General features: G+C 36.0%; 1 pseudogene; it reads right to left on the bottom strand.

Moving 5' to 3' along the window:
* Window positions 1-4,364: 4,364 nt before the first annotated feature.
* Window positions 4,365-6,563, bottom strand: LOC123947673 (annotated as a pseudogene).
* Between the last annotated feature and the right edge of the window lie 5,551 nt (window positions 6,564-12,114).

The following is a 12,114-nucleotide window of genomic DNA, read 5'->3' as shown; positions in this document are numbered from 1 at the left end:
TTTCCTGCAAACACTGTTTTGAGAAACAGAATATATGGAATATTCTTCTCTTCGTCTGACATACAAATGGAACTGGACTTATTTTATCTGTGTCTTTTTGTTGGCTCGGGGGAATTCATTAAGTAAATAGAGTGCCAAGGAGAAGAATCATTAAAGACAGAGATGAATCATTTTTATAAATATTGATTAAGAGTTACAAAAAGCAAAATGACTCAGGTAAATAGACAAATATACAAACAACGAGATCCTTAGTATGTGAAAGCTTGATTTAGAATTTCACACTTCTATCGCTTCTCGGCCTTTTGGCTAAGACCAAGTGTAGAATTTCAGTCTTCTGTGATTGCATAAGGAATCCCCATTTTTCTTCCAGAAACTGGACTTGTCTTCAGTAGAATAGTGTGCTGATATCTTTTGAATTTTGGCTATCTAGAGAAGAATTCTTTATCGGGATGAAATGGTGGAACACACTGCTGTGGATTTCTAGTATGACTGATTGTCTTCTGAAATGGACAATCTCTTAAAGACTGATGAGGAGGTTTATACCTATACTGACCCTTTGAATTTGCGGAAGTCATTCCCAAGCCCCTTCCTAATGTGGCTTTTATTGCCTTTTGACTACTTTCTTCACTGTGTTATTTACTTTCATTAAACAGTTACTTGTATTTGTGCATATGACATCTTCTCATATTAAGAATACTTATGAATCAATAAAATAAATATCTGGAAAGTTGGCATTGGATATTTTGAACTTGTTTATTTCCACAATTCCTTCAATGAGAGATGTCATTTTTATCCCATAGAAAGGTAATATAGTATAGAAATATAGGGGCGCCTCAGTGGCTCAGTGGCTTGGGCCTCTATCTTCAGCTCACGTCATGATCTCAGGATTCTGAGATCAAGCCCCACATCAGGCTCTCTGCTCAGCAGAGACAATACATAGATACTGAGATGTGTTGAATTTATAACTGCTACACATTAAAATAGGCATTGAAAATATTTATTCAAGATATTTCAGTGGAGATGGTGAAACTGATTCTCTACTTGTGAAAATTCTATTCCTTTGCCTTTAGTTTTGTATCCAAATAGCCATTCTTTTTATATTTTATTCAGAACTTTTATTGATTACCAGGCACTGACCATAAAATTATCTCATTTTTTCAAACAGGCAGACAATACAAAACCAACTGAGGTCAGTGCTATTATTATTCAGGTAAAGAAAGAGTCTGATGAAGAAAGAAATTAAAGTGTCTGGTGTCCACCATTTGTGTGTTTGTGAGCAACACAATCTTTAGTGACTCACAGGGAAAGGGAATGAATTTCTATCTCACAAAGCACTGCACTTCATGAAATATCCTATTAGACATGTTTCTTCTCCATATCTTTTCTCAAATTCCTAGATACTGGATTGTCCCTCTCTTTCCTCCTTGATCACCCTCTCACTCTCTAACTTTCTACCCTTACTGCTTTATTCCTAGTTCCTAATAGCTGTCTAGCTTTTCTCTAGGTCTCAGAATAATTTACTTTTAATGAGGACTGATTACACCTGTTACCTTTCTATCCACAAGCTAGTAGGCATCTGCTTTTTAATAATGTGTCAATTACCACCATGTATTCTGAGGTTGATGAGTGACTATGTTTTAGGTCAATGAAACATCGTTCAAGCTACCAGGTTTCACTCTCCTCAGAGAGTGGAGGAGGGATTTTAATTACAAATAATGGTTTGCTGTAACATGTTCGAAATCAAAAGATAAAATTTATTAAATCAAATGGTTAAGGGATGCAAATGTTTTAAGACTTTCTCAAAACCTAAACTGGCATCATTTTACTGAATACTTCCAGCATGTATTACTAATCATTTTCAGTGATATATTATATGCTCTTGTGGAGATAAGTCATTCCACAAGATGCTGGTTGGCCTCCTACTTACTGACTACCATTATTTAATTGAACTATTAGTCTATAAGTCAAATTTTTAATCTCAGAAGTGTAATGATTGACAAATGATGTTGGACCTCATAAATTACTAGATATAACCCAAATAGTTTTAAGAATTTTTTGTGTGTGAAAAAAATAAGGGTTTGCATCATAGCAGTTCTTACCATTAGAAAGTTCCAATGCAAACCTTAACAAGAATTGTTCTCAGTAACTTCATGAATATGCAATACACATCAAATAAATTGATTTTTGCATAGTTGTCAAAAGGCCTAATGTAAAAAGAGGAATATGAACACCAAATGCATTAGAAAATATTCAATTAATTATTCCTTTGTCATACAAAATGTCTAGTTATGATAAAATGCACACTTTATTTGATCACTGTTTTAAAAGGTAACTCACTGTTATGTACATTATTACATGTGTTTATGTTGGGTAAAATATTTAGTCAGAGCACTAGGGCATTGGAACCATTCTAAATTATTCAAATGTATTTATGTACTCAAAAAATGTTTATCAAAAATCCACTACATGGCAGATGCTGGTTCTAAGGGAGGAGTATTAGTGATTTCTGGTAAAAGTCTAACAATGGCTTCTCAGGGGGTGGAGGTGAGGGGCTGATGTGTAGAGCTGATCTTGTTCCAAGATGTGATATCTCTCACATGGAAGGTTTCAAGCTACTGATGTGGGCTTTTTGAGTGAAGAATTGAGAAGACACGGCACAACTGGCTTTTGGGAAGCATCTAGGCAGACCCTGCACCCCACTGCGGGGGCCATAGCATTTCATCTGCAGAGGAGACCGAGATATCTGCTCTCCTAGGGTGAGGGATGTGAGAGAAAGCAGACAATAAACAATGAACATGATTGATTCCTAAATCATAGGGTCTTTTATAAATTAATAACTATTTTGTAAAGGAAGAGAAAACTGAAAAACCTTGGAAATGAGGGGCTACTGTAATTTTATGTAGAGAAATTGGGGGAGGCCTTATTGAGGTGACATGCAGATATCTGGGAGAGGAGTTTGTCTGGTTTAAGTACCATCTAGTGTAAATGCACTAAGGCCTTAGGAGGAAAAATCATGTGACTTGCTAAGAAAGGTTTATTTATTTCTTCCTTTCTAATATTAGTAAATGCATTGGTCCTTGTCCTGCTAGTCTTCTGGATAGAACATCCAGTATAGTACTGAACAAATACAGTGATAGTGAGCTTGTAACTGAATTTGTTAAAATGATTTTTCTATGAACAAAGTATATCATGAAACAAATAAGGTTTTGCATCATTTGTACCTAAATAAATTGTGTTTGTAAGGTATTATATCAAAAGAGCCAGAAAAGGTATGAGAAACTTATAATCTTAGGTGTTGATTATCAAGAAGAGCAGTTTAAAGTCGAGTATTTAAATACACTACTAAGGGGAGCTGGGTGGCTCAGTGGGTTAAGCCTCTGCCCTCAGCTCAGGTCATGATTTCAGGGTCCTGGTATCGAGCCCCATGTCGGGCTCTCCGTTCAGCAGGAAGCCTGTTTCACCCCCACCCCACCCCGCCATCTGCCTCTCTGCCTACTTGTGACTTCTCTCTCTGTCAAATAAATAAAATCTTAAAAAAAATTAATACACTACTACGAAACAGTAAATGTACTCATATTTGGTATCTAGGAATATTTATGTCTTCAGGCTTTTTTAAAGAACCAATATGGTTTATGTGTTAATTAAGGAGTTGCTAGAAATAAGGGCTACTTCACGTTTTCCATAAATAAGTGTGACATTATAATTACATTTTAAATGATAAATTATATGGCACAGAAAATTTTAAACTGGGTACTTGGAAAATACTTTGAGATTCTCAAAAATAGTAAATATATCGCTTTCTTAGTGATAGTTTTTTACATAGTTACTAAGTATGCTATCATATGGAGAGGATAGTACATGTAATATTCCAGTAAGACTAAGTTATATTTTTAGTTTTTGTATAGTAAAATAGTACTAATGTTAAACATGACAATACTTTCTGAATTCCTTGAAAGAATGTTTCCTGGTGAAATCATAAAACAATTTTAACTCACTGATCTTCTAGTGTCTTTTTTTCTTTCTTTGATTTTCTAAGTTTTATTGTGAAAAAATTGGTATTTAAATTGGTATTTAAAAATATTTAGAAGAAGGAAATGAGATCAGTTTCATAGTTACAGAGTGGAAAGACTATGGAGAGGAAATGCATGAGAAAGTGATTGGAATTTAAGTGGAAATATATATATATATATATATATATATATATATATATATATATATATATAAAATCAGTATTTCTCAAAAATCCTCAGTATACTGCTGGCAATAGAAATACAAGCAATGAAACAGAACTCCAGTGAGACGACATGGATATTCATAGACTTTTTTTTATGTCTCTAATTTATGACAACACTTTTATCTTTTTTTTATTTGCTTGAGAAAAATACAATATTCCTTGCCCTGTCCATGAAGGCACGCTTGACTTGCTGGTTCCTTAGGCTGTAAATAAGGGGGTTCAGCATGGGGGCTACTGAGGTGTTTAGCACAGCAACACCCTTGCTCAGAGACTCTCTGTCTTTTGCTGCTGGATTAATGTACATGAAAATGCAGCTCCCATAGGAGATGGAGATGACAATCATGTGGAATGAACAGGTAGAAAAGGCCTTTGTCCTCTGACTAGCAGAAGGAATCCTCAAAATTGTTCTGATGATATATATGTAGGACATAATTATTATTATTTTTTTCCCATTTTATTTATTTTTTCAGCGTAACAGTATTCATTCTTTTTGCACAACACCCAGTGCTCCATGCAAAACGTGCCCTCCCCATTACCCACCACCAGTTCCCCCAACCTCCCACCCCTGACCCTTCAAAACCCTCAGGTTGCCGCAACCTCCCACCCCTGACCCTTCAAAACCCTCAGGTTGTTTTTCAGAGTTCATAGTCTCTTATGGTTCGCCTCCCCTCCCCAATGTCCATAGCCCCCTCCCCCTCTCCCAATCCCACCTCCCCCCAGCAACCCCCAGTTTGTTTTGTGAGATTAAGAGTCATTTATGGTTTGTCTCCCTCCCAATCCCATCTTGTTGCATTTATTCTTCTCCTATCCCCCTAACCCCCCATGTTGTTTCTCCATGTCCTCATATCAGGGAGATCATATGATCATATGATAGTTGTCTTTCTCTGATTGACTTATTTCACTAAGCATGATACGTTCTAGTTCCATCCACGTCGTCGCAAATGGCAAGATTTCATTTCTTTTGATGGCTGCATAGTATTCCATTGTGTATATATACCACATCTTCTTTATCCATTCATCTGTTGATGGACATCTAGGTTCTTTCCATAGTTTGGCTATTGTAGACATTGCTGCTATAAACATTCGGGTACACGTGCCCCTTCGGATCACTATGTTTGTATCTTTAGGGTAAATACCCAGTAGTGCAATTGCTGGGTCATAGGGTAGGTCTATTTTCAACATTTTGAGGAACCTCCATGCTGTTTTCCAGAGTGGTTGGACCAGCTTGCATTCCCACCAACAGTGGAGGAGGGTTCCCCTTTCTCCACATCCTCTCCAGCATCTGTCATTTCCTGACTTGTTAATTTTAGCCATTCTGACTGGTGTGAGGTGATATCTCATTGTGGTTTTGATTTGTATTTCCCTGATGCCGAGTGACGTGGAGCACTTTTTCATGTGTCTGTTGGCCATCTGGAGGTCTTCTTTGCAGAAATGTCTGTTCATGTCCTCTGCCCATTTCTTGATTGGATTGTTTGTTCTTTGGGTGTTGAGTTTGCTAAGTTCCTTATAGATTTTGGATACTAGCCCTTTATCTGATATGTCGTTTGCAAATATCTTCTCCCATTCTGTCAGTTGTCTTTTGGTTTTGTTAACTGTTTCCTTTGCTGTGCAAAAGCTTTTGATCTTGATGAAATCCAAATAGTTCATTTTTGCCCTTGCTTCAAGGGAAGCAAGGGTAGGACATAATTATTAATGCCAAAGTGAACAGTAGAGTAAACACAGCACAGGGAAATCCACTGTCTCTAGGAATTTTGTGTCTGAACAAGAAAGTTGTAGTAAGAGGAAATAATCACAGGTAAAATGGTCTATAACATTGGACATACAGTAATCAAGCTGTATGAATTGCATGAGTGATGGGAATATGATTAAGAATGAAGCCAACCAAGAGGCAAAGACAGGAGTATGCAGACTCTGGGATTCATGATGGTCATGTAATGCAGAGGCTTGCAAATGGCGATGTAACGGTCATAGGACATGGCAGCCAGAAGGTAAAATTCAGTGACTCCCAACAGAATGAAAAAAAAAAAAAAAAAACAACTGAGCCATGCAATCATTAAAGGAAATGGCCTTATCTCCTGTAATCAGGGTGCCCAGGAACTTGGGTATCGTGACAGTGGTGAATGAACCCTCTAGCAAGGAGAAATTTCTGAGGAAGAAATACATGGGAGTCTGGAGGTGAGCTTCCAGCAGGGTAAGGGTGATAATGGTCAGGTTCCCAGTGATGCGGAGCATATAGGTGATGAGCAGAAAGACAAAGATCACCTCCTGAAGCTGTGGATCATCTGACAATCCCAGGAGGATAAACTGTTATTTCTGTGTGGTTTTTCATTTTTTTTTTCTTCGTTTGTGTAGACTAGAGGAGAAAACACAGAAGGATTACAGAAAGGGGATTACAAATGGGAAACCAGTGGAGTTGGTCTCTGGAAGTAAACTAATTTTATTTAGTTTAATTTAATTTGATTAATTTAAAGTAAGAGAACTTTAAGACAACTTAATAAAAATAGGTGACATGTTTAAAGTAAGATTTTACCATGTGCCACACTCTGTGTTTTACATAGAATGTTTCTTTATAAAACCTTTATTTCATGGGTTGCCTCTTTGTTTTGTTGACTGTTTCCTTTGCTTTGCAGAAGCTTTTGATCTTGATGAAGTCCCAAAAGTTCATTTTCACTTTTGTTTCCTTTGCCTTTGGAGACATAGCTTGAAAGAAGTTGCTGTGGCTGATATCGAAGAGGTTACTGCCTATGTTCTCCTCTAGGATTCTGATGGATTCCTGTCTCGCATTGAGGTTTTTTATCCATTTCACGTTTATCTTTGTGTATGGTGTAAGAGAATGGTCGAGTTTCATCTACATATAGTTGTCCAATTTTCCCAGCACCATTTACTGAAGAGACTCTCTTTTTTTCCAGTATGGGAGAAGATATTTGCAAATGACAGTACAGACAAAAGGTTGATATCCAGGATCTATAAAGAACTTCTCAAACTCAAGATGCACAAAACAGATAATCATATCAAAAAATGGGCAGAAGATATAAACAGACACTTCTCTAGTAAAGACATACAAATGGCTATCAGACACATGAAAAAATGTTTATCATCAATAGCCATCAGGGAGATTCAAATTAAAACCACTTTGAGATACCACCTTACACCAGTTAGAATGGCCAAAATTAGCAAGACAGGAAACAACGTGTGTTGGAGAGGATGTGGAGAAAGGGGAACCCTCTTACAGTCTTGGTGGGAATGTAAGTTGGTGCAGCCACTTTGGAGAACAGTGTGGAGATTCCTTAAGAAATTAAAACTAAATGACTCTTAATCTCACAAAACAAACTGGGGGTTGCTGGGGGGAGGTGGGATTGGGAGAGGGGGAGGGGTTATGGACATTGGGGAGGGTATGTGCTATCGTGAGTGCTGTGAAGTGTGCAAACCTGGTGATTCACAGACCTGTACCCCTGGGGATAAAAATACATTATATGTTTATTAAAAAAAAATTTGGAAGGGGAGGCGAACCATAAGAGACTATGGACTCTGAAAAACAGCCTGAGGGTTTTGAAGAGTCAGGGGTGGGAGGTTGGGGGAACAGGTGGTGGGTAATAGGGAGGGCACGTTTTGCATGGAGCACTGGGTGTTGTGCAAAAACAATGAATACTGTTACGCTGAAAAAATAAATAAAATGGGAAAAAAAAGTAATTAAAACTAGAGCTTCCCTATGACCCTGCAATTGCACTACTGGGTATTTACCCCAAAGATACAGATGTAGTGAAAAGAAGGGCCATCTATACCCCAATTTTTATAGCAGCAATGTCCATAATCGCCAAACTGTGGAAAAAACCAAGATGCCCGTCAACGGATGAATGGATAAGGAAGATGTGGTCCATGTACACTATGGAGTATTATGCCTCCATTGGAAAGGATGAATACCCAACTTTTGTAGCAACATGGACGGAACTGGAAGAAATTATGCTGAGCGAAATAAGTCAAGGAGAGAGAGTCAATTATCATATAGTTTCACTTATTTGTGGAGCATATCAAATAACATGGAGGACATGGGGAGATGGAGAGGAGAAGGGAGTTGAGAGAAATTGGAAGGCAAGGTGAACCATGAGAGACTATGGACTCTGAAAAACAACCTGATGGTTTGAAGGGGCATTGGATAGGAGGTTGGGGGAGCCAGGTGGTGGGTATTATGGAGGGCACATATTGCCTGGAGCACTGGGTGTGGTGCAAAAACAATGAATTCTGTTACACTGAAAAGAAATTTTAAAAAATGCACCAACCTAGTGTGTAAAACAAAAACAAAAACAAACAAGCAAACAAATCCTTTATTTCACTGATTGGGAATTGATTCTAAAAAGATTTTTAAAAATCTTATCTAAAAAAAAAATAAAATAAAAATCTTATCTGCATTACATCCCCTACTTGAGAAGAACAGGAATTTTAACCTGGGTTTTTCTGAATATTTGATAACTGAAATAGAAAAGCTTCTTGTTGACTCTTCAGAGTAATTCCCTGAAGGATTTCCTTCCCATTGAAAAAATCTTTGTCCTCTTCCAACCACAAATTGCCTCATTTCCTCATTTCTGTCACCTGAATTAAGTGCACTATTACATAGTATTATTAGTATTAATATTAGCATTATTACTTGGAAGTATAACATAGAAAAAACAGTATGTATGGAGGGAGGTCACTCAAATGGGGATGTGACCAAAATTTGAAAATCAGTGAAGATCAATTTTTTTTAAAGATTTTATTTATTTATTTGACAGAGAGATCACAAGTAGACAGAGAGGCAGGCAGAGAGAGAGAGAGAGAGAGAGAGAGGGAAGCAGGCTCCCTGCTGAGCAGAGAGCCCGATGTGGGACTCGATCCCAGGACCCCGAGATCATGACCTGAGCCAAAGGCAGCGGCTTAACTCACTGAGCCACGCAGGTGCCCCTGAAGATCAATTTTTAACATTGTGACAAAATTCCTAAGTTTTCACTCTGGTTTACACTCTTCTTTTCCAACCTCCTATGTCTCATCTGAAGCCACAGTTAATGAATTCTTTAACATGATGTCCTCGGACTATAGAGAGCACAGAGTTGACAGAAGGCATTGTAGAAATTTAGCAGGTCGATCTACACATTCATGGGCTAAAGAAACAATGTATTTATATCTAAAATTGTGTTATAGAACATTTTTTCCTTCAGAGTTTCTTCTATCTAAATGTTGTTGGTATTATTCTTTCTATATGAATTCTGTTTTCTATCCATATTATAATTTTATATTTTTCCTTTTATCTTCATGAGTATTCAGTTATAGAAGTTTTATTATGTCAACACCTTGGAGTATAGGATCAGAGAGCACGTGAAATCCATTTATATTCTTTTCCTGAATAATAATAACAATAATAATACAATGTATTTTATTTTTTTAATATTTTATTTATTTGACATAGAGAAATCACAACTAGGCAGAGAGGCAGGCAGAGAGAGAGGAGGAAGCAGGCTCCCTGCAGAGCAGAGAGCCCGATCCGGGGCTCTATCCCAGACCCTGAGATGGTGACCTGAGCCGAAGGCAGAGGCTTTAACCCATTGAGCCACCCAGGAACCTATACAATGTATTTTAAAGTGAAGCTATATTTTTCTCAGTAAATCAAACCAGTCCGTTATCATATCCCTCATTCTGTGCATTTTCACTAAATAGTAAAGTGTTCAACTCAGAGTCATGAAGGAAGTTTTGCAATAGGATATGCAGTTTAAGATGTAGAGTTATTGATTACTGGTATATAATACGTCATAATACTGTGAAGTTTCTTGATCTCTTTTTCCCCTTACATGTCTGAGTTCTCTTTTCACTCATTTCACACTGTTTAGCAAAAAAAATATTGCTGTTGATTATTTAAGGCAAATTCCAACTGAGATGGAGAGTGTCAATGCTATATGGAATGCATGTGAAAGACACAGGAAATGAACATTTCTTTTGCTATTTCTCAGGACTGGAGGAAGCAGGCTAAAGAACTTTTAAACAGACATCACTGTGACATATATTGTAAACAATCTTATGGCAATTCAAGTGTATGATCTATATTTCAATCATAACAGTCATTGTTCTCAATGAACAATCATCTATAATTAACACTTTGTGTACACTCTTTGATCTGTAAGTTATTTCTGTGATGTTTTTGGTAGAGTGATGAAAAATATATCCAAGACTCTAAAACATCATTTCAAGCTTTCCTTCCTAACTACCTATCCATGTTTCTTTTACCCAGTCACATGTAACTTATATTCACAAGATTTGTAGTCCCATTTGCTCCTTTCTTTTCAATGAATTCTACTCTGTCATGGAGATCTAATTGTTAAATCAAGTGTGTCATTCATTGAAAGTGAAAATTAATATATTGTATAAACAGCTACTTGCTCTTTTGTTAAATAAAATAACTGGGAATGATTCTTAGAACACTTCTGCTATTCCACATACATTTTGAAAAAAGAACAATAGCATTCCCCAGATTGTCCAATTTAAAGAAACAACAATTTTAAAGGCCTATTAAGATGAAGAGATTGTTTTCTTTATTTTTGTAATAATTAGAAGAAATAGACAAAAAACACCATGATTCCACAATATAATTGGAAATTAACTTTATCATACTGCATTCTCCTCTTAATTTAAAAAGAGAGAACTTTTAAATTCTTTGTGCTACATTCTCTCTTTGTAAGTTAAAACTCCTTAAAGAAAGTTATGAACACATATATTGAAGGAAATTTTCATCCACAAATTAGTACACAATTTTCCAATTCTCTTTCTCCTTTATATGACACTCCTTTTCTTGGTGTTAGATTTAGATGTGAGGATAATTTGTCAAAGAAGAGAACAAAATATTGGTTTAATGTGGTATCTCGAGTAATAATTTGGTTTTATAACAACCATTAACTGTTTTTTGTGGAATGATTCATTCTATTCCTGATCATGTTTACTGACAAGTAAAGTCATGCAAGAACTTTATGGTGACTGAATATAAAAAAAAATCTCATGAAGAACCAATTTAGGTTTTTTTTTTTTCCAGATTATTAGTTCAGTAATGTCTCAGAATATTCCTCAAATTGGTTCAGAATCTTGTTTCCCTGAGTCCCCTGAAAAAAAAAATCACCTTGTTTTTTTCCTAATAGAAAGGGAAAATTTGGATTCCAAATCAGATCAAAGCATCAACCAGTATGAATAGGAATAATGAAGGAAAAGCAGTAATCATATAAATTATTCTCAAAATCTGTGGGTTTTCATAGAGATATTCTACATACATCCTGATTATCGCAATTTGTTAACTAATTATCTATATTTGGAGATAATTTTTCACATAAAGAAGGAAATGAATCCTTAAAAAAATAAGACAGCAGAAATTAATATTTATTTATAAGGAATGATATTATTGGGGCACTTGTGGCCTTTACCTTCAAAAAGAAATGGATTAAAAATGCAACTTAGTCACATTATAGTATTGTGACTTTGGACAAGTTACTTAATCTCTCTGAATTTTACTCTTTCCTTCATTTAAAAAATGGGAATAATAATTCATGGAATAATCATGAAGGGTAATTTAAGAAAAAGCAAAATTAAATTATACAAAATTTATATAAAATGTACTCCCAGACAGTGGTTAATATTATCTTTATTCTCCCAAAAATAAAGTCAATGAACATATTTGAAGAATACAACCCCACTTTAAAAAACCAAAACCATTTTTGAGACAGTGAAAGACTGTATGCACTTATCTTATTTACTTAATATGAGTTATCTATGTTAATTTAAAGATACTGACAAGAATAAGTCCATAGCCCATAATCTAATGGTAAAATTTACAAGTCTTAGTGACAAAGAGAAAATCCTGAAAGCAGCCCGGG

The sequence above is a fragment of the Meles meles genome, chromosome 7 (genome assembly GCF_922984935.1).
Source record: "Meles meles chromosome 7, mMelMel3.1 paternal haplotype, whole genome shotgun sequence".
Lineage (NCBI taxonomy): Eukaryota > Metazoa > Chordata > Mammalia > Carnivora > Mustelidae > Meles > Meles meles.
This window is presented reverse-complemented; position numbering and strand designations above follow the sequence as displayed.